The 24,429-nt window shown below is 42.5% G+C and overlaps 1 protein-coding gene across 1 annotated transcript in view; it reads right to left on the reverse strand.

Annotated features, from left to right (window-relative positions):
* WWTR1 (WW domain containing transcription regulator 1) overlaps window positions 1–24,429 on the reverse strand; it is a 129,572-nt gene that overhangs the window by 78,133 nt on the left and 27,010 nt on the right. The window lies entirely within an intron of this gene.

Here is a 24,429-nt window from a genome sequence, read left to right on the forward strand (position 1 = left end):
TCGAAATTCCAAGAATTTTCCAAATACCTCTAGGCTATCTTTAAAGAGCAACAAGGTATATATTATACAGAGTAATTAAACAGGGCAAGGGATTACTAATAATAATCTTTTCAAAAAGTAATGTCATTATTCAGAGTCAATAGCAGTACTCTAAGATTCTTCCTGTAACATAATCTCCTATGGAAATATAATTGAGTTAACAGATGTAAAGGACCTGGTACATCGTAAGCATTATGTAAGTATTAGCTGAGCTAATAAAGTCACAGGGCCAAAAGGGGAAAGAGAAGCCTGACAACTTCCTCATCCAATCCTAACACAGGGTGCCTTCCTAACCCCTCCAAGAAACTCAAGCTGATACCCAGTCCTCTGTTCCTGACACACTGTTCACCTGAACGGAAATAGTCAAACAGACGTCAAGACAAGCACTAACCATACCTCACGTACCTTCCTTGACCCTTGGTAGGAAGGAGGCCACTTCCCCAAGATAAGAATCAACGTGGGGGGACCCATTTGATATGTTAAATGAAGTTCAAATAAAATGTTTCCATAAGTCACGAAATTGCCTATTTAAAATTCACATGACCAACTGCTTGACCAATAGAATATAGTGCCAGTTTCCAGGCTCAAGTCTTCAAAAACTCGCAGCTTCCACTTTCTGTCTCTTGAAAGGCTCATGCTTAGCACTCAGGCTCCATGTCGTAAGGAAGCTCAAGCAATCAACAGAGAGTCCCTCATGGAGAGAAACTGATGCATCCGGCTGACGGCCAAAACCAACCTGCTAGGGTGAGCTGCCTTGCAGAGGATCCCTAACCCTCAAGCCGCTCTAATGGACACTTTGTGGGGCAAAGATAAGCTGTTCCTGCCACATCTGTCCAAACTGCAGATTTGGGAGCAAAATTAATGACTGATGTTATAAGCCTCCCCTTTCCCCCCACCCCCAAAAAATCACATTATCTCAGTAAAACATAGAGCTATGCTCACGTTCTAATTAATCAACATTCCTGAACTCAAAAATATATAAATTTTAAGAGATGGGTGCATATTTTAAAACAAGCAACCAAAAAAAATCACCAGGCATGACTATTTCTCCTTTTCTTGAAACCAGTAAGGTCAGTTCTCCCCTGAGAAATTTCCTTAGTTCATATCTAATACTTTTCCAGTTAACAACCAGCCCAAATACCCGCAAACCAATATATGCCCCGATTCCTCATTCTATACTATCATTTAAACAAAGCAGTATGAACTAGGATATGAAAACAAACTTTTTGTCGATTTTTTTTAAAACAAGGTCCTGTTCCTTGCATACCTTGTAAGAATCCTCTCAACTACTTGAGAAATTTGTTCATGTTTATAACACCCAGCAAACAATCCTAAAGGCCATAGAGCAAGTAATCAGCCTTGTAATCATATGGTATGCAATGACTGCCTCAATACAAAAAGAAATTCAATGTAAGCAAGATATGAGAGTTGAGGTGCACTAGACTTCAGTTACATTTATTCAAAGAGATTTACACTAGCGGTGGTGGTACGTCTTATTTCTAACAGATTTTAAACTCCTTTTGACCTTGGACCATATCTAATCTTCATATTCACCACTAATGACCACAAACCAGACCCCACTAGAAAAACTATCAATATGCATTTTGTAGGCACTGAATAGTGCTGGGGGGAAATGGGGAAACAATAAAGTTTTCCCACAGGAGAGAAACGTATCTATGTAGGGTTCAGAGAAATGTTAAGAAAACTCAAGGCAAAGTTCAGTTTGAATTTTTCATTCTCGAAGTCACAGTGTAAAAGGGTATTTGAAAATCTTTTATATTCTTGAATGGGAATTTGCATCTATTTTTGCTAACAGCTATTTTGGAATGAGCTGAGGATTTGGATTAAAGAAGAAGGAAAGGATGTGAATGGAGGCCACCCGAGATGAGAAGACGGTTCTGGTAGCAACGATCCTCCCTCCTTCATTTCACCCTGAGCCCTGAGCAGCCCTGAAATCCCAGCAGTCACAGGATCCTCAACGCTTGGGAACAACCTGACTCAATCTCGCAGACGTCAAAGGTACAAAGCACAAGATCTCAGGAGCTTAAACTCCAGTGGTTGATCATTACTGTGACCCAACTTTTAAGTGTTCAGTAAACCCCTTAAATAGCTCATCTTTTCAGCATTGTTTAAATTGACCATGCTGATGTTCAAATAGCTTACGAGAAAAGCCTAATTTTCAAGCCAAATAATAATAATAACCAGGCTTCATCCAACTCTGGGCTTCAACTGTAGAAATCTATTTTCAAACTGTAAAAAATATTAACTTTGGGTAAGAAGGTTTTTAATCTGACAAGAAGAGACTCTGAGGTAATAGTTGCGTTCCTCTTACTGTGAGGGGCCAGTGTCACTGCTGAGCTGCCCCTCTCTGTGGCCACCCACCCTGGGCCCACAGACTGCCTGCATCACTACCACTCTCTGGCTTCCCACCAAGTCCTCAAGACATGATTTTCTGAGTTCAGTCGAGTAACCAGATTCTATGAAATAATAAAAGGAAAATGGAGTTCATGACTGAAATCAAGCTGGGTGGAGACATAAAGGGTCTTTTGTTAATCACTGTACAAGGGAATACAAATGAAGTCAGGCTTCGCAAGGAATTCCGATATCTTAATGAAGATTTATGAAGAATTGTTGGCAAATAAACCTCCAATGCAAGGAGAAATGGTCACATAGAAATACGGGTGTATGATTTCTTTAGCTTAAAAACAATTCAAAAGACAGTTCCTTCATAATAATCCTAATAATTGAACTGCGAGGGGTATTTTTTTTTTTTCCTGTTCTCTGATTACACTCCCCAACCCCCATTACACTTGTCTGTTTCTTCTTTCTTCTTTGGTTAACTCTGAAGTGGGATAGCTCATCAGCTTGCCCTAAAGCTGTGAACTGCCCCACTGATGAAATCATGAGAGTGATTTCTCTACTCCACACAGAAAGTTTTGTTACACAGTTTTCTTTGTTCATGTTCTTAGTAATGCAGAAAATCAACTGACATTTTCTCCTAATAATGATTGGATTATGAGAGAATGTCAATGGAAAAAAAAAATGCTGTCACGGTAAAATGCTTAACTGGTGCTATGTAAATGTCACACAAAAAAGCAGCATGTGAAGCCATGCAGATCTCATAAGGAGCACATTTCCCACATCCAAGGTCAGCGATGGTATTTTGCCACAGTCATGGATTTTACATTGCAATCAAGACACACGGAGATAATTAGAAAGACAGTGAATTCATGAAATATATTCAAAGGACGGGAAATTTTTTAACTTTGTAAGCAGCAATAATAATATTACTAGCAGTAATACACTATAAATAAGTAGTTTATGCAAAGTATTTTCACATTTCATAATATGCAAAGCATTTTTGCTTTTGATTCTCCAGATATTTATTTCATTCTCTAACCCTGGAAGAGAAGTATTATCATCCCTACTTTATAGGTGAAGAAACAGAAGGCTAAATAATTTGCCTGAAGTCATGCTGCTAGAAAAATGGCTGAGACTCAGTCCCCTGGGATGAACGCACTCATCACAGCTCACAGTGCGCAAGTCCCGGGGCAGCCGAGAAGGGGTCGCCACAGGCTTTGCAACAGCACCCGAGCAACCGAGTTGGCTTTGACATCTATTCCTCATCCAAAAGAGGAGCTGGAAGAGAAGCCAATCTTGGGAAATCAATGCTAGCAGGGTCTGGTTTACTCCTAGGGTTCTGGCTCCTCCTGTTTTAGCTGTAATTCAGAAAACGCAGGAAGTGAAGCAAGGAGGTCAAAGAAAGAGCTCCGGGACTTCCGGGAGGGCCAGGTGCTCCCTGTGTCACAGTTGCTGCTACAAGGGCTGCCTTAATCCCTGGTGCCTCGCCCAGTCCCATTCCTCCCAGCCCACATGCTGACCAGCTGCTCAGTGCTTCTGTGCGGGGAGCGTGGGGGGCAAATGTCAGGCAAGTCCAAGGCTCCTGGCCCTCCAAGCACTACCCTTCCTCCTGACCCACCCTCACACCCTCCTCCAGGCCCCCAGATCAAACTTGAGGGCAGGCCAGGAAGCAGGTGCGAGGACAGGTGCCTGGAGAAACCAGGCACAGAGAAAGGCTCACACAGAAACTGAAGCCGTAAGTTCTGCATTCTTCCCCCACCAGGGAAAGAGGGGGAAGTGTCAATGGAAGGCTTGAGTTACTGAAGTGCAATGGTCACCTTATCCCCCTGGATTTCAGGGTGTCAACATTCATGGCAAGGCTTTCAGGCCGGTGCCCCTGCAGGAAGGAATGATCACTAATTGAAGGGACAAGTAATTCAGACAAAGGGAAGAGCACTGTGAAGGTCCAGAGGCTAGCAGGAATGCAATATATATTTTTTTAAGTTTATTTGTTGTGATTGTTTGTAAGATATTTCTATACTTTTTAAAAATTTATTTATTTTTGGCTGCGTTGGTTCTTCATGGCTGAGCACGGGCTTTCTCTAGTTGCAGCAAGCAGGGGCTACTCTTTGCTGCAGTGCGCGGGCTTCTCATTGCGGTGGCTTCTTTTGTTGCGGAGCACAGGCTCTAGGCACACAGGCTTCAGTAGTTGTGGTGCATAGGCTCGTAGTTGTGGCTCGCGGGCTCTAGAGCGCAGGCTCAGTAGTTGTGGCACACGGGCTTAGTTGCTCCACGGCATGTGGGATCTTCCCGGACCAGGGCTCGAACCCGTGTCCCCTGCACTGGCAGGCAGATTCTTAACCACTGCACCACCAGGGAAGCCCAAGAATGCAATATTTAGGAGGAACTATAAGAAGTTCGTATGGCCAAAGAGTAGGGGTTGGGTCACAAGGGCCTTGTAAGCCCAGTTAACACATTTGAACTTTACCCTAAAGCCAAAAGAGGAGTTTTAAAACAGATGCTATGACACTAATACATTTGTCTTTTCAGAAAATCACTCTGGCCACAGCATGGCAACCAATCAGAGGAGAGTAAGACCATCTCAAGGAGGGAGATCAGTTAGAAGACTACTGCAGATGCCCAAGCAAGAGGTGATGGTGACCTAGACCAGGGAACATAGAGAAGGGAGGTTATGGGGATGCTGATGAGGTGGGACTATGAGAAAGATTGGATGTGATAGGTGAGGACGAAATGATGGGTGAGGTTCCAGCCTGAGCAACATTCACTGAGTTCCAAACAATGGAGGAGAAGCAAGTCTGGGGGTGAGATCATGAATTCAGTTTGGACATGTCGTCTTTGAGGTGACTGTGGTACACACAAGTGGATGTGTCTAATGGACAAGTGGATACAAGGGTCTGGAACTCAAAAGAGAGATTTAAGCTGCAGGTTTAGACTAGGGACTTACCAAGTACAGGTGCTGAAACCTTTTCTCTCGTTACCGAAAAGTGGCCATGTCTTACAGACCCCCTCAAGCCACAGCCACTCCATGAACCTGCTTTCTTATCACCAGCTCATGTTCTGAACTCCTGTCCTGAACTTAATAGCCTGTACAATATCACTGAAATATTGGCAGAAAAAGACCAGACAGGTGTACAGACAGACAGCCGTTGTCACTGGTTGCATACTATTTATTTATTTATTTTTAATTTAATTTTTTTTTTTGGCATGGGGCCATGCCACACATCTTTCCGGGATCTTAGTTCCCTGACCAGGGACTGAACCCGTACCGCCTGCAGTGAAAGCGAGGAGTCCTAACCACTGGGCAGCCAGGAAAGTCCACTAATAATTTATGCATATGTATTTTCCTGCCCCACCCAACTTTAAGCTCTTTAAAGACAAAGATGTGTCTGGTATAGGCTCTGGGTTTTCCAAGGTAGTCTTGGTTCCAAATAGCCTGGCCCTATGCATTCCTGTGCCATTAAATTTTCTTTAAAAACTCCAACATTTCCTCAAACAGTAAATGAACAAACTTTTCAGCAAATGTTACAATTAAATATATAGGTCATGAAAGATTGAGGACCACAAAAAGATACACAGACACACGGGATGAGGAAACAGTAAGATTTCTCACTAAATTGCATTAATAGCTAATACTGATAATTCTGAAGTGCCCGTGAGAGGCCAATTCTGGGGTCACACAAACCTGGGTTAGCACTGAAGCTCCACCACTGATAGGGATGTAACCTTGGGCAAATTACTTAACCTCTCTGTGCCTCAAAAGCCTCCTTTGTGAGGGAAAGATGGAAATACATAACTAATAGGTTCATTCATACCAAGCTGGGTATAGACAGGCAAACACAGACTCCACGTTCATCCAGCTTACCGTCAGATAATGACAGAAATAATTAATTACAGTTGCTGCGAAGAAGTAGAAGGGCTTATAACAAGGGGAATCTTCTGTTCCCAGGAAGGTCAGGGAAAGCTTCAATGAAGAGGGGACCTTTTAAAGCAAGACAAGAGGAATTAACTAGATGATAGGGTTAAAGTGAGGGGAATCCCAAGGAGTGGCAAATGCAAGAGTGAAAAGTCTGTGGCCAAAACAAATGAAATTTTTAAAAAAAGAACAAAAAAATAAAAAACAAACAAAAGCAAAAACGTCTGAGGCCAGGGACTTCCCTGGTGGCGCAGAGCTTAAGAAACCGCCTGCCGATGCAGAGGACATGGGTTCGAGCCCTGTTCCGGGAAGATCCCACATGCCGCAGAGCAACTAAGCCCGTGAGCCACAACTACTGAGCCCGCGAGCCACAATTACTGAAGCCTGTGTGTCTAGAGCCCGTGCTCCGCAACAAGAGAAGCCACCCCAATGAGAAGCCCGTGGGCTACAACGAAGAGTAGCCCCCGCTCGCCGCAACTAGAGAAAGCCCACACACAGCAATGAAGACCCAACGCAACCATAAATAAATAAATAAATAATTTTTTTAAAGTGTCTGAGGCCAGATATAACTTTATTTTATCAGAAAAACTGTGAGGTGACCACTCTGAATAAAAGTGGAGCAGAGGTGGGATTGGTTGGAGAGGAGTGATAAAGATAAAGCACAACAGTTTTCACTATTGTTGGATTATTTATTACTGTCATTGTTATAAAACTATTATCATAATGGTATTTTTCTAGTTGTAAAGGCCAAGAACGCCACCCTTTTACAAAAATAAAATTTGTGACATCAAGGCAAAGCTATGTGACAGCTTTAATAGGTATTGTTAAGTATTTCAGTTCCTTTTATTTTGCCTATGATTTTTTTAGTACTCGTTTATAAATGCCTGTGGAATATTTTTATAAGAAGTACTGTGTAACGCAAATATAAATCCACTATTATTGCTTAGAAGGCTGATAGTATAAATTAACTTAAATGTCCTTTGAGAACTTGACATAGTAGTTTTCTAAAAGACCTATTTGACTGACCTTCTCTAAAGCTCTGAGTTGAATGAAATGCTTTCCAAATTAGCCGACATAATTAAAAAGAATGAATCCATTCTCCCTCAGTGAAGAATCAGTCATCTTCAATGATTAACAACTTTGGGAGACTGGGAAAGTCAACAAAGAACTGTGTGGCTATAAAATTTCCTCTAATAATTCAAACACATTACTCAGAGATTTGCCAAAAGATAACTGAAACAAAAAATACATGTGTGAAAAACAAGTAGTGAGTAAGCAGACCTCTTCTGAAAAGTACAAATAAAACTACCCACCCATCACCTTCAACAAAAGATTCCCATTTCGAATACAAGCTTTATAAGGGCAAACAGTTTGGTCTTCGGTGTCTAGACGAGTGCCTGGCACATAGCAGGTGTTGGATGTGTTGGATGAACAAAAAAATAAACAAATGAGGGACCACAGTAACAATGCAAATATTGAAATCTGATATTGAAAATTTTGAATTATTCATACAATTTTTTAACAAATATATTTTAGATGTATAATTACCATATTATTTTTATAACTATAAGAAAGACTGTTTTTCACAATGTGGAAAACAATTTCATTTGGAATACTGAAACATTTCTGTATTCTGACTACCCCACCATCACATTCACACACACAACCGCACCACCAAGACCTGTACAGTTAGGGTGTACTTGTTTCCCAATAAATATCTAAATAATTTTTAGGAAGGTAAATTGCAAGAATGATCATCAGAAAAAGAACGGAAGCATAAGTGATAAAGGGTCTAAAACATGAAGAGCTACATGAAGCCTTAGAAGTCATCTAGTCTGACCCTATCATACACCAGATGGGTTAAAAAGATCCAAAGCATCACTCAACTTCCGTATTAATGGGGCAAGGACAAAAGCACCAGATCCTAAAGAGTCATCCGAATTCCACTAGGGATTTTCTTCGCAAATTTGTGTTAACTAATCATAATCAGATTATCTACTAAAAGGTACTGAATACCAAAGACCACCACACCCTTCCCCTCTTCAAGAAACTGTCATGCCAATTCACTAGGATAGATAGGGGACAGCAAATAATGCCCTGCAGCCGAATCCCACCCACCACCAGGTTTTTCTACAGCCAGCGAACTAGGCATGGTTTTTACATTTTTAAATATTCAATTTTAACAAACTAAAAGTACGATAATATTGGTGACCCATGAAAATTCAGATCTCTGTGTCCACAAACAAAGTTTTATTGGAACACAGCCACACTCATTTGTCTAGGTATTGTCTGTGGCAGAGCTGAATAGTTGCGTCAGAGACCACAGGGCCCACAGAGTCTAAAATATTTATCATCTGGCCTGTTACAGAAAATGTCTGCGACCCTTGCACCAGGAGATCCTTATGGTGACTTCAGTAAATTTCACCTTCAGAAAGAGCCAGCCCTGTCCCGGCCAACCAGCTGTAGTCACTCACATGCTATTTCCTCTTCTTTGATTATTGAAACTCCACAGCAAACTATTGTTTCTACCAGTCACTCAGAAAACAAAGATAAAAGTTTCCACAGAGGAAATAATAACCTTCCTTTTCCAAGGTCCTTGTCTGCCTCACTTGCAGTGAAATTAAAAAGCCATGCTTCACTCACAAGTTGGTCTGTGTCATTTTCCCCAAGTGAATTCAGAAGACTCCAACAATTCACTTTTAAAATGAAGAGCTCAGGCAGAAAAAACAACAACAAGTAGCCAGGTTAGTGAAAATGAACTTATTTACCCTACGGGGGAAAAGAAAAGAACATTTATTATCTGGAACTGAAAGCAGTTTTCTCTTCCTTTGATATGCTATTATTTTAATATCAAAATGTGCAAACTATCCTTATGTACTATCCATCTTCTAAAAATTGAAAATTATAATATCCACACTAAAATTTTTAATTTGCCGGTTTTCCAGATGAAAACAGAGTACCGAATTCATACCTGCTCAGTGTTGCAAAATGACTTTTAAGATGTCAAGAAGTTTTTGTTTGATTTTGTCCCATATTACTTTCCTCTACCAGTGTACAAAGTACTGCCTTGTAACAAACACATCAACCAGGAAAATCCCATTCCTGGGGCCTTTGGAAATAACTTTAAAGGTGTCTGTGTTCACTTACATCATGACCCCAGCTGTTATGTTCCTAAAGTTACAAATGGCCACTCTTCGTTTTAAGAGCACATTTAAAGAAACCTAATGTTAGTTCAACACGGGTAAACAGTCTCCGACACTGTATAAATAAAGAATTCTTTGAGTTGTAAATAGTAGTTTCTCAAAGTAGTGGAAAGCGGGCTGAGAAACATAGAAACAAGAGATGGACACAAAGTTCGCAGGGCCCTCCCCCCAACCCCCTTTCCAGCAGGGCAAGGAGTGAGCACAGGACATCAGAAGCTGGGAGAGCTTGGCCACCCAGAGGGGCACTGAAGTTGTCAACACCTGAAACCAGCTGCCATCCAGTCACTGTTCACTCATTGGCTGAACATCAACTGAAGAGCCTCCTACTTATCCAAAATCCAGGGGATTCAAAGGCAAAAAAGGCCTAGACTCTGCCCTTGAGAAGCCTACTGACGTGCAGGTAAGAGAGAATAGCCTAGAACCAATAAAGCTACCCGGAGGACAGTGACATACGCCAGGGGTTGGCTAAATGCAGCCTGCAGGCCCAATCCAGCTGACAGCCTGTTTTCGTAAATAAAATTTTATTGGCATATGGCTACACCCACTCATTTACTATCCACGGCTGTTCTGATGCTATAACGGCAGAGCTGAGTGAATGCAACAGAGACCATGTAGCCCACAAAGTCGAAATACTTCCTAACTGATCCTTTTCAGAAAAAGTTTGCCAACCCCTGAATAGGCAGAGAGCTGGCATCCAGTGAGGGTAATCGGAGGAGACTACACGAAAGAGCTGGTATTTGGTCTAAGCCTTGAAGAATACGGAGAGTTTCAAAAGAAATGGGAAAAGGATATAGTGAGGGACAGAATGGCCAAGATGAGACGAGTCTTGAGTGAGCAAAGGACCCAACCTGAATGTGGTACAGAATAGGAGCCGGGCGTTGTGTCACCACGGCCAACTGTACTCACCTAGACTACACGGTTTAACCTGTAACAATGCAGTTCCATCACGTTTGCTAACTCACTGGCAATGTTATTCCCCTTTCCTCTAGCTTCCTTGACATTTATGGCAACGCTCATCAGAACCTAGTAGAAGCCAAAGTGCATTACGAAAGTTCCAAAAAATGTTTGTTTGCTGAATTATTATTTTATCCAATCATAAATTTGCATGTGAGTTTAATTTCAAAAACACTTGTATACATTATTGCCTTTCTGATTATTTTAGTTTAAGATTTCACACCTTTTTATTTTATTTTATTTTTTTATTGGAGTATAGTTGATTTCCAGGGTTGCGTTAGTTTCGGGTGTACGGCAAAGTGAATCAGTTATACATATACATATATCCATTCCTTTTTAGATTCTTTTGCCATATGGGTTATTACAGAATTTTAGATTTGCGTTTAATCCTCAATCATGGCAGGCATTACTACTTCCATTTGGCAAATGAGGAAAAATTGGACTTACTGCATGTCCCATATGGAGTCAGGGGCCAAGAGACTGGCCTGGAACCCTGGATTCCCCATTCCATCCCACAGCTTACTTTAGGAAAACACTCTGTTGGAAGGCTTGCCACATGGACTACATTCAAGACTGGAAATTCCAATAACCAAATACCAGATAATCAAAGGGAAATGATTTTTGCGGACACATCCTTGCCAAACTTGAACTGTGGCCCGCATTAGCTGGAGCATGGTGCTACTTAAAATCTAGACCAAAGACCAAGAGCTGGAGGTAAGTTCATTCCGTGCTTCAACATCTCTGGTCAACATGCACATTTTGTTACAACGGGCACTAGGTCAAACTTCACATGGATTAACTTGAATCCATTAGAGATGAAAACAAAACTCACCTACTAATATACATCTTGGCAATTGGATCACTTTATTCTGCACTGGAAAACTCACAGTCCTTAAAAGAAAGGCATCATTAATAATTAATCCCCCTGTCCCTCTGTACTGGCAAGTACACAATAAACAGGATTTGAATGAGTCCCTTAGAAACCCCAGTTGCCTGCCAACTGAGTAATATCTTCTTTTCAGGGAAGGGCCATGAAAGAGATTCTAAAAACTTGGGTCGCTAAGTATTTCCTATGCAACAGGACATGAGGCTTCAGCGCTGAATTTCTCCACCAGCAGGATATTCGCATGATGAGTAAATTAGCAAGGAAAACAGGAGTTGCTCTCACCATTTGTCATTCCATAGGTCAGACTTTCCATAATCACCAAGTTGGCATAAATGGCTTCTTTAATCACGGAAGCTGTTTCTTCTCAACCCCTTCCCCTTGTCTCTCCACTCACATCTCACCTCCACTAATCCCTCAAAACATCTCTTCCTGCGCAATTTTTATTTTATTTTATTTTTTTAAAGATTTGTCTGACTCGCTTTATCGTGTTATTTGTTATTTATTTATTTGGTTGTGCTGGGTCTTTGTTGCGGCAGGCGGGCTCCTTAGTTGTGGCATGCGAACTCTTAGTTGTGCCATGCATGTGGGATCTAGTTCCCTGACAAGGGATCGAACCCAGGCCCCCTGCATTAGGAGCGTGGAGTCTTAACCACTGCACCACCAGGGAAGTCCCCCTGCACAATTTTTAATTTGTGTTCCTTCAACATAAGCCCGTCTAGAGGCCTGTATAACTAAGCTATTTTCATTATATTTAACTTCAGAACAGACAATGGTTCCGAAGCAGGTCTGAAAACCATTTTGAAAAATAGAATAACTCTTCTTTCAAAGTAGAGGTGGGCAGGCTGGCAGCAGAGCACAGAGGCATTTTTATGTTTTCAGGATCAGAGGAGGGACTACACCTGCTCTCTGAGGTCGCTGTCCCAGTCATTCTGCCAATGTCCTGTCTCCCAGCATCTATCATCTCCTAGCTTTTTCCCAACACCCACCTCTTGAAGCCAGGGCATCCTCAGAAGGTAAATCAGGACATGTAAAGGTAGAGGACAGAACAGAATCAACTATGAAACCTAAATACAGCTTACGGGCCTAGCCTAGGAAGTATGGTCAATGGGTCTCCCAACCTGGCCTAATGAAATGATGTCATGAAGGTGAGCATCACTCCCCAGCATCAGCACCAAGGAAACAGAGGCAAGAGCCAGGGACCAAGTACAGGGCTGAAGATAAGCAGCAAGACCAAAGGTAAAAACTTGGTAGTTAAGAAAAGGTATCTGCCTTGCACTGCCTTGGTCACCTAAATATAGCCAATCTCTACTCCCTCATACCCTCTTTTATTCTGGTGACTTACATTCTTTCATTACTTTCTTAACAAGCAGATAATCGAGGTTCCTGGTGGGGAAAAAAAATGTAAAATACATATAAACAAAAATGAAACATAAAGATGCATGGGTGGAAAAAAGAAGAAAATCCATAATTCCTCCACCCAGAGAATCTATTGCTAACATTTTGGTATTGCCTTCCAAACTTGTTCTTGCTTACATGTCTTTTGAGGGGGTCTTTTCCTGAACTGCTTTCAAACAAACAGATTTTACTTTTATTCCATCTGGAAAAGAATCAGTTCCTCTGAGAAGCTATTACTGACACACTTCTCAAAGGCATGATGATTAAGGATTTCTTTCCATCTGGTATAATATAAATGTTTGATCCTGTATCTTTTTCCAAATTATTAATGCCATTTGAACCCAGGAAGTCTTTTATGAACAACATGAACACCTTTCAAAAAGTGACTTTGGAGTGACAGCTTAGGTGTTGAGTACAATGGGGGTTCATCATACTACTCTACTAGTATTGGGATATGTTCGAAATCTTCCATTATAAAAAATGCTTTGCACATGCACCAGTATTAATTCACATGCAAACTAACATGTGAAGTACTCACTAAATAAAATAAACAACACTTTGTACTTTCAAAGTGCTACTCTTGAATATTTGCAAACATCTTCTGATTTAATGCAGAAACAGCTAAAACTCAGCTGTGAAAACTGGGCCCAGAATATTGGTTTCTGCCATTTTTAAAAGAGTTTCTCCTTTGGCCAACTGATTTTTCAGACTGAAAAACTGTGTACAAAATTCCATGCCATGTGGAATCTGCTTTAAAAGAATTTAGCTAGCAATTAATCATTACAAATTTTAAAATATTTTTAGCCCCAGGTTTTTTTTGGTATTTTGGCCACATCACGTGGCTTGTGGGATCTTAGTTCCCTGACCAGGGGTTGAACCCATGCCCTCAGCAGTGAAAGCACGAAGTCCTAACCACTGGACCACCAGGGAATTCCCTTACAACATTTTTAAAAGAGAGAATGGATCAATGATGAATGCTGAAGTGGGTAATGATGGGCACGTGGGAATTTATTATACTATTCTCTCTGCTTTTATGTATATCTGAACATTTCCATAATATGAAGTTTAGTTTCGTTTTGTTTTTAATCACTGTGAATATATTGCTCCTTTTGTGAACAAATCCTTCATACCCAGGGTAAAGATTACTAGGCTCCACTGGAGTGGCTTCAGTATGGAGTATGCCCAGTGCTGGCCCCAGCATGTTGTACTCATCTATTCCTCATGACCTGCCTGCTGGGTGGGTGTTACTGGTCCCGATTTGGTATGTGAAGAAACTGAGACTCAAAGAAACAAACAGCTTGGCGGAGGACTCAAGGCGATGGAGATGGAGGAAGGAGAACAGCCACACCATGGAGGTGTCTGCTACACATATTGTTTGGTCCCTTTCTAAATATTATTGTACGTGAGCATGTCTGTTTCATTGTCACTTGCAGTATTTTAGTGCATCCTGTTTTTCTAGAAAAATGAATCAGCCCCTCTCTGTTTATCCAAGATAACAAAACAAAACAAAAAAGCCCCGAGAACAATATTGGTCTGATGGAGTTCATCCTGACTGTAAAAGGAAACGTCCCTGAGGCAGTATCCTCGGTGAGAGACATCCCTTCATAAAACAAACTAGGAATATTCCAACGGGGCTCAAATAGGCAACTTAAAATTTTATTCCTCCGTTCGGTGGAAGCTACACTGTGCTCACCAACCGGAGTTTTGACTGCTTTGTGGAGGCTTTTCCGTCTCATCTCGGATTCATTCCATGAACTCTATTCCCTCCAATGGCTCCAGCTTTAAACTTTCATGTGTCTTATTTTTCCCCTTAACTGAGAAGGCCTCTCCCACCCTCTTTTCTGCCTCTTGAAACTACCCTATCCTTAAAAACCCAGCCCAGGGAGCAGTCTCCTCTGTGACCCCATGTAACCCCCACTCCCGGCTGGAACTAAGCGTTTCTTTCTCTGTACTTTCCTAATAAAATGGCTGTGGTCTCCTTTAATAAATTTCCTTGCATCGCTGTGCATTATGATAAGCCATTTTCATATTTCTCTCGAAAACTCATTGCCGATTATTTAGCACAAAGGCCATTCATTCATTATTACATCCCACAGTCCCAGCACATAGTAGAAGCTCAGTGTGGAAGGAGAAGAAAGAAGGAGGGAGAAAGGAAAATGCTGCTTTATACGTACAGCCCAGAGATAAGTCTAATAAGGGCGTTAGGATCTAAAGTCATCAAGTGAAGACAAAACTGATTCAGGAAAATTGCTCTTGAAAATCTAACGGAACATTAAATTTGCTGTACCATTTGTAGACATCCTCTCTCTTAATAAAACCAGCATACCCAGTTTTCCCTCCAGCTTCAGGACAGACAGCTGGGGAGATATTGGTTTTCACTTAGGGGTCATATTGTAGTCATAACCCTGAGGGTCTCCTTGAACCCAGATGCACAGAAGGAAAAACAGACTCACATCTCATTTCACACTCCCTCCAGGGCATACCCTCCGAGGGCTAGCGTGGAGCATTACGCAATCCATCTTCACTTTCTCTCTGGCCTCCTCTCTCTCCCGGCTCACATGGGTGCATCCAATCACACGCAATGTAACTGCACTCTGCATCCTCAAGTTCACAGTGGATGGCTTATGGGTTTCCAAGGATTAGCTGCTTTCATTATCTCTAGCTGACCTCACTCTAACAAAGGACTTATTTGGAGCCCTTTAAAACCCATATAGCATATCAATATTACTCATGAACTCTAAAAACTTCTCCCATGAATACAAAATTAAAATGTAGAATATTCTACCACTGGATAAAAGAAAATAACTGCTCAAGTACACACACACACACAGAAACCTGGAAAGATAGATACCACAGTGGACAGTGGGTATTCAAATGGTGAATTATGGGAGATTTCCCCCCCTTTTATTTAACAAAGAACTGTGGATACAACATTACTAATCATTAGAGAAATGCCAATCAAAACTACAGTGAGGTATCACCTCACACCAGTCAGAATGGCCATCATCAAAAAATCTACTTTTGAAATAATTTTTAAGAATTACTTTTTAAAGGCTACTCTCAAGTTCTTAGGGATGGACTGAAACAAGAGATGTCAAAGATAAGTCTGTGCCCTCTGCAGGCATGTTCTTTTGGACACTGAAGAATGGTATGAGGGGCTCCCTGAGCCAACAGGCTGCCTGCCCAAGTTGGCCACAAGCCGGTGCTACAATGTCAGCAGCTAACAGATATGTCCGGGCGGCTGCGGGGTGTGGGCAGACACTGAGGCGCTAGTACCAAGCTGGGGGTGGGTGGACCAACATCTCTGATCATCCATCTGTGCCGGGCCCGGTGCCAGATGCCCCACATGTGTTTATCTCTAATCCTCACAACGACACCCAAGGCAGGCAAGCAGCTAGACAACTTACCCAAGGTTACACAGACAGAAGATGGCAGAGCCAGAGTGGGAAGCCAGGTCAGTCAGGTTCCAGAAAGTGCTCTGAACCAATGGAATACAAAGATGTGGTCCCCACACACCTGGAGCTTACAGACTGATGGAGAAAAAAGTGAGGGCTATGCAATGTCAGGTGTGAGAAATACCAGTGAAGGGTTAGGGGCAGGGAGGGTTTGGGAATGCAGAGCGGAGAAACCTTATAAAGGGCAGAGGTGAAATCTGAACCCAGTTCTGTCTAGACCTAAAGTCTCTGGGCTCTGCACTGTATTAGGCTGCCTATCCAAGCTTCAGGAGGCTGGGAAGGCAGAGGAAGTGCCAACTGAGAGGACAGTGACATCACAAGTGCAAACCTGTCCCCTCTCCTTCTCCCGCCTCCCTCCGGGCTCCAGAAAGAGGCAATGCGGGAGCCAACGCCACCTCCAAGCCATTGACATTGATACCCAGAGACATTCAACCCAGAGATGTTTAATGTTTAGGCTGCTGGCCAAACAAGGAAATCCAAGATAAACCTGCCATTCTGTCATGACCTCAGCCTGCTGCCAGACAGGCAGAGACAATGGCAAAGAGGAACAGCCCTGCTATGTTTTCATGGCACCCTTCAGGAAGAGATGAAACTCACCATCAGTCACACCCAATTGAGGCTGTACCACATGCTGAAGCAGGAAGCAGGGACTCTCCTGAAGGCAATCCAATGGGCTCCCGCAACTTCTCAAAAGATGGAAAATAGGGCTTCCCTGGTGGCGCAGTGGTTGAGAGTCCGCCTGCTGATGCAGGGGACATGGCTTCGTGTCCCGGTCCGGGAAGATCCCACATGCCGCGGAGCGGCTGGACCCGTGAGCCATGGCCGCTGAGCCTGCGCGTCCGGAGCCTGTGCTCCGCAACGGGAGAGGCCACAACAGTGAGAGGCCCGCATACCGCAAAAAAAAAAAAAAAAAAAAAAAAAGATGGAAAATAGCACGGCCTCCCCTCAAACTCTTCACACTACCTGACAGCAGTTCCTATGAGGCAATGTTTGTCAGCTGTATTATTGAAAGAGAAATCAGGTATACAGTTGACAATTTCTTCAATCTCCACACTCTTTTCACTGGAGCACAACAAAGGTACTTTTGTTCAAGCTTCTTACTTTAGGCTTTCATTGACTGCCAAGAGGAGGCTCACAAATATACCTTTATTGCCCAAAGATGGGATGGCCCAGCAATACTGCCCACTTGGGTTGCCAGTTAATCCTAAAAACAGGCTGAATCTGGGGATCTTATTACACCAATGGCCTGGTTCTCTCAAGATCTCAGGGAACCGGTTTCTAAATTTTGTTTTCCAAACGGTGGTCCTTTGGAAGCACCTAGAATTCCACCATTGCACCTTCCTTTAGGTGCCCGATTATGGACTTGGCTCCCCTGAACATCTACACACTTTGATTTTTAAACTTATTTTTGGTCCTGGATTCTAGCATACAACACTCTTAAGCACTTACCTGAGGACTTTATATAGACTGACTCTTAATCCTGGAAACAGCCTTGTTTAATGGGTGCTTTTGTTATCTCTGTTTAGAGATGAAGAAACTGAGACACAGAGAATTATGTAATGTGGCAGAGAGAGGCAGAATTGAGAACTGAACTCCAACACTTTGACTGTAGAACCTATATTCTCAACCCCTACCCTAGCTAGACCACCTCCTCTAAAGAGGGTTTATGGTAACTTGGTTTCTTTCTGCTTTAGGTGAGGTACTCACAAACAGAAGCAGGGCACGTGGAACATAAACAGGTTCAAGGTCATGTGTGGTCATCCTAACCTCAGTGGTATGAGACCCAAGGATGTAACTGGATCTCCTTTGAACCTGTTTGGTCAGTCCTCACATTGAAGCAACAGAGTTCACCTTCCAAGACGATAGTAAGTCTGACTGCAGAACCCAGCTGGGCTGACAAGTCTGGATGAAGGACAGTATTCAGGGATCGGTTGCCTTCAAGTTCAGTTCCAAGTGCCTTAAGGAAGACCCTTTGAGGAGCTGAATCTCACACAACTGAACTTCATGTTCTCCTTCACCCCTCCTGCACACACCCCCACTAACATCTACCTTTGTAAAAGACTTCATTTAAACAACACAGAGTAACTCATCTACTCAAGACAGAGAATGTTTCTATAGGAGCTGAAACGAATGTCTAGATCATTTTTTATCTAGATCGCATCTATCTACACCTCAAGGTCCAGCTCAGATCCAATCTGTCCAATTCCATTAACAGCATTTCCATTGCTGAAAGTTACAACTAGCTCTGCCCCACGCGCATCCAGGATTGAACCATATCTCCAGGCTGTGGAGACCACAGCCTTTACCTAAGAATCTCAAGCTCTTTGACTATAGAGCATTCCAACGACTCTATTTGCTCAAAATGAGGCAAGTAGAGAGAACGCAGAATTGTGGCGCATCGTGAAAGAATCCATGTCACCCTCGGTAGGAACAATTCTATACTGGGATTAAATTTGCTGAATGAACCCCAGATTCCTAAAAACAAATTTGCTGCCATTCTGACTTTATGGTCCTGAAAATGTCACAGAATGACATGCTTCTCTACCTTGGCTTTCACCTCACTTGAACTGTTTTGAGGTATACTAGATATGGCATTTTAAAGGGCAAAAAACATGCACCCAACAGCTTCTAGGCCTCCCTTATGAAGAAACAGTCCTTGTTTTTAAACTTTTCAAGCTTCTTAAATTTGCTTCTTCCTTGTCTACTTTTCCAGACGGGAATGCTAATCACAGGAGTCTTTGTGAAACTATATTTCTGTGATTTTTTTTCTTAACTCAAGTAATGTTATTGGAAGGAAGCAGAAGACCACAGGGCACAAACAGAAGTGACTAATGCTGGGAGCAAGTGCTGGAAGAAAGAAGGCCCCACAGAGAAAGAGACCTCTGCACCACAGTAGCTCGTTGTATGTCACTGTGGCCACAACTGTTTGGAGACTGGCACCCAGATTGTCCAGCTCTCTTGAAGTGCTAACCAAAGTAACCAGGTGCAACTCCTTTCCCTGGCAATCTTTTGCTAAAAATGATAGAAAGAAAAAAATAAATAAGAAAAACTAAGGAGGAGAGGAAGAAATTCAAGTACAACGCTCAATTCAGTAGAAGACAGAGTCATTCTGTACCTATCTCGGTTATATGACAGATCTATTTTGTTTACTTTATTTATGTTGGTTTTGGCCACATCGCGTAGCATGTGGGATCTTAGTTCCCCGACCAGGGATCAAACCCGTGCCCACTGCAGTGGAACTGCAGAGTCTTAACCACTGGACCGCCAGGGAAGTCCCTTTATTTATTCATTTATTTTATTTCAGACCGATTTTTAAAGAACTACACATATTCTGTCGTCTGATGTTCCACATTGCAGGTGTTCTCAAAAACTTTTACATGGAAGACAGGCCGGTGACCTAATGGTTAACTCTGAATTCCTCTGCTATCATTTCAACATGTTGTTGGCACAGTTTCAAAATCAGTACGTGGTTTTTCTTTGGTGCTGTAAGGATGTTTGCTCTCGGTCCCAAAATGTCTTCATCATTTCACCTTCCTTATCTTTATTCTTTTTCAACTCTCACTCACTCACCTTTATATAAAAACTACTTTGATAGAAATCATGAGTCCATACGCCACACCTTTCCCCTGCAAAAATAATACCTGTATCTGTTACTACTCACTGCCTCTCACCCCCCTCTTCTGACATGATTGGTAATAACTACTTCTTCATGAATATAAAAGTGTTCTTCTCAAAAACAGCAAGGGACTTGTTTTAGCCCAGTCTTATGAGATGTTTCCCAGACAACAATGTGTTAGTTACAGTCAGGTTGATTAAAGCACATTGTGGACGATGTTGCTGTTACTATATTCCCAAGTTCCAGTATGTTTTCTATCAAGGTTGTTATTATTTGAATAATAGATTTACTTTTCAAAAACTATGAAAATACAATCAATTGTCAATTTATTAGGGACATTAAATAATGGATGTATACCAACAACGTAATATATGAATCATACACAAGAGTAAGAACAATCATTTGGTATTTACTACCACATTCTATTTTCCCACAGAGTAAAAGAAAATAAAGAAATTGATGTACTTGATTCAACAGCCAACCAAAATGTTTCTGAGTTCGTCATGATTCTTTCCCCCACCATCCTCCATGGTAGTAATAGCCTTGGATCCAATAATTTCTAAGAATGAATTCTCATGAAGCAATCATGGATGTATCTTAAAAATTTACAAGAATGTTTATCACATGGCTTATTTAAAGTGTGAGAACAGGGAACAACCTCAATAATCAGTCATGGGGGCTGGATGAATAAATTAGGGTGCAACCATAAAACGGAATGTCGAGCAGCCACTAAAAGTCATGCTGTGGGGGCTTCCCTGGTGGCGCAGTGGTTGAGAGTCCGCCTGCCGATGCAGGGGACACGGGTTCGTGCCCCGGTCCGGGAAGATCCCGCATGCCGCGGTGTGGCTGGGCCCGTGAGCCACAGCCGCTGAGCCTGCGCGTCCGGAGCCTGTGCTCCGCGACAGGAAAGGCCAAAACAGTGGGAGGCCCGCGTACCGCAAAAAAAAAAAAAAAAAAAAAAAAGTCATGCTGTGATACCATTAGCTATGAAAGGCATCCCCAATCATTTAAGTCTGCAAAACGTGTTCTCTCTTCCTTATGAGTTAAAGCCTATATCCACTGAATAACATCACTTCCATGAACTTGCATTCTGATCTTACTTGAACAGGAGAGAAATAATAATTTCTATGGGTAAATGTAGATCTGTATAAATAGAAGTGATATCATTGCTTTCAGGACTAATCATTTGCTATGTGTCCATAGAGAAAAGAGGTGAAATCCTGATGAGAAGTTGCATATAATGCTAAAACTTCACAACCTTCTCTGAATGACCTCAGCTCATACTGATAGCACTTAACTCTGCATCTCCTCATTACTCTTACGTAGTCTGGGCAATGCCATGCTCTCTCCCATGTGTGCATGTTAGCGCTCCAGTCAGCCTACAGGGTCAAAGCCTGGGTCTTTGTCTCCCACTGTAGTTAAGGTATGTGGTTATTTTCTGCCCTGCATCTCTTCCCCTCTTCTGACCAGAGAACCTCCCACCCCACCACTACCACCACCATGACCACTTCCATTGAGCAACGGCTCTTTCTCCATTCTAACGAGGTGATTCTTGGGTGGTGACCAACCCAGTACCTTGCTTCACTGGGCTCAGGGAAGGGCAAATGAGCAGATACTGGCATACACTGAAGCTGGGGGGAGAAGGAAACCCTCTCAGCCCTTTGGCATGGCTTACCTGGAATATAGCAAGCCCAGATCTGCCTAAGGCCACACTCCTGCCAACCAGAGAAGAGAAGGTGGCCAAGGGGAAGAGAGATGTCAAGGAAATACATGGGAGTCCAGATGATACTGATGCAGTCCCTGGATGTGGAGTCAACCTTGGCCTCACCTGGTACATATCCTGGCTGGGGCTAGTGTGAGTTAGCCATCTGTCATCTTCAGCTGGAACAGTCCTGACCGGTCCACTCTCACGCACACAAGCCAAAGACAAGAATCTACATCCTGTGCTATATTCGTGGCCAAAAGGTCCAATCTCTACTATCCAAGCCCTTCCAGGTAATTGGGTTACCCACCACCTTGGAGGTGAGCATCATACAAGATCCAGTTAGCTGCATCTTTCTACAGTTCCAGTGCTTGTACTAAGAAGAAAGAACTGGTTCATTCCGTTTCTTCTAAAAATTAGAAAAATAAATAATAATCACTCAACCTTCATAGGAAGTCTCTTCTCAGGAAAAGTTGGTTATCAATGAAATAGACAACTCTGCCCTTTTGTTATCCCTGCTTTCTAGGACAGAGTTACTGTGACTTGGCTAGTTTGTTTGTTTTTAATGAAGCAGAAATTAGGACCACATGCAAATAAGTGTTTTCTCATAAGGAAGACATGAGCTGTTCTAAGCACAGCACTAAAAGCCCTGACTCAAACCAAATGCCACTTCCTTAATCACTAATACACCTCCAAACAGCACCCTGAGTTTCCCATTTAAGTACCTACCAAGTCCCTCCCTTCCTAGATGTCTGACACCCAGTTGAGCTCATAGATCAAGGTGACATGCATCAACCTTTCCAAGCGATGAATGTGCTACAAGCATACAGTAATGGCCACAAAATAATTGTCACTCATGAACAATGAGTTTTCCTACAGAGCCCAAGAAGAAAAACATCAGAGATGGCTTTCTGAGTCTAACCAAGGTCCAAGGGACAGGCCTTCAATTGGGAAAATTGTCCGTGTGAAAATTTCAGCAGTAAACAATTGTAAATAAATTAATCCCACTATGTCAATCCTCTGTGTTCATTATTGGAGTAATTACTGCATTGCTAATTATAACAGAGCCTCCAAAAGTGTGCCTCCAAACCCAGCAGACAGTCAGTAATGCAACATCCAGGGGCAGACCATGTTAGATAAGCATCCTTTATGACTCATGACCATATTTCCCATGGGTTTTTTTCTCCCCTAAAATACATTCAGTTGGAATCAGTCACTATACAAAACAAAGCTAATGACTTCTCTTACTTGAGCCAGAATGTTAAAAGAATGTTTATATGCAAACATATATATATATATATATATTCTGTAGTGTGTAATAAATACATAAGTAAATAAATACATACATACATACTATTGACCTGAACCAATGTGATGTTTAACATACAAATGAAAAAAAATTTTTTTTACTTTATTTAAATAATTTGCATTAAAACCCCAAAGGCACACTCAGTGTTATTGGTTAGAGATGAAATTCTACTCCTCTTTTTCCAAACTCCTAGAGAAGGTACTGCAGGGATTTGCCCATGAAGACTACAAAAGGGCATCAGCTGGGGCTTCCCTGGTGGCACAGTGGTTGAGAGTCAGCCTACCGATACAGGGGATACAGGTTCGTGCCCCGGTCCGGGAGGATCCCACATGCCGCAGAGCGGCTGGGCCCGTGAGCCATGGCCGCTGAGCCTGCACGTCCAGAACCTGTGCTCCGCAACGGGAGAGGCCACGACAGTGAGAGGCCCGCGTACCGCAAAAAAAAAAAAAAAAAAGGGCATCAGCTGGATAATTGCCCATGTTTGAATGTGTGCTCAGATGGGGCGATGAAATACATTAAACATAGGGTTGCATCCAAGAATAGTATCAAAAACAAGTGTTGCCCAACCTTGGCATATTGTGAACAGGTAGTTGAACACCCACTCTGTCCTGAGGCCACCAAGCAGCTGCTTGGCCAATGCTTTATTAACGTCCTGCCCTGCCCTGTCTTAGTTCACACTAGTGTAATGGCCTGCTCATTGTGCCACTCCCCAGCAACTCTTCAAAGAAGGTCAGGTAAGATAGAGGCCTACAAAAAATGTGAAATGAGACTTGAGAAGTATCTTAGGGACTTAGGGTTGCCAGATTTAGCAAATAAAAATGGAGGACATGGGCTTCCCTGGTGGCGCAGTGGTTGAGAGTCTGCCTGCCAATGCAGGGGACACGGGTTCGTGCCCCGGTCCAGGAAGATCCCACATGCTGCAGAGCGGCTGGGCCCGTGAGACACGGCCGCTGAGCCTGTGCATCCGGAGCCTGTGCTCTGCAACGGGAAAGACCACAACAGTGAGAGGCCTGTGTACCGCAAAAAAAAAAAAAAAAAAAATGGAGGATACCCAGTTAAATCTAGATTTCAGATAAGCAACAAATAATTTGTTTAGTATAGTACGCTCAAGAAATATCTGGGATATACTAATACTAAAACTTGATCCATTGTTTTATGTGAAATTCAAATTTAACTGGACATCTGTATTTTATCAGGCAGCCCCACTTAGGATAAACATCTGTTGTTGACTACCCATCACCTATACCCACTGCCTTCCTAACCACAAGCCAAATGTCCTGGGAAACACCTGCCCCCATTTTCGGCTTTGTGCAGTGTCGTAAGGAGTAAGTCAACTCTGAATATCTGCTGGGCAATGAAATTGAAGGAGGAACGCAAATTTTGTTAGGAAGAAACTACTCTTTATTCTCCAAAAAGTGAGAAAGCTTCAGAGAAAGGAACGTATGCCAGCTGCCTTAAACCATGACCTTCCCTGCCCGCCTCTGAAGCGCCAGAGAAGCCAAGAAGGGGGCATAGGTGGTAACAGCTGAAGAGAGTGTGATGTGGCTACAGCTGGCATCCCTGAGTCAAACTGGTTAAAACTTGTACTAAACCAGC

This window comes from Phocoena phocoena, chromosome 4 (genome assembly GCF_963924675.1).
Source record: "Phocoena phocoena chromosome 4, mPhoPho1.1, whole genome shotgun sequence".
Classification (NCBI taxonomy): Eukaryota; Metazoa; Chordata; class Mammalia; order Artiodactyla; family Phocoenidae; genus Phocoena; species Phocoena phocoena.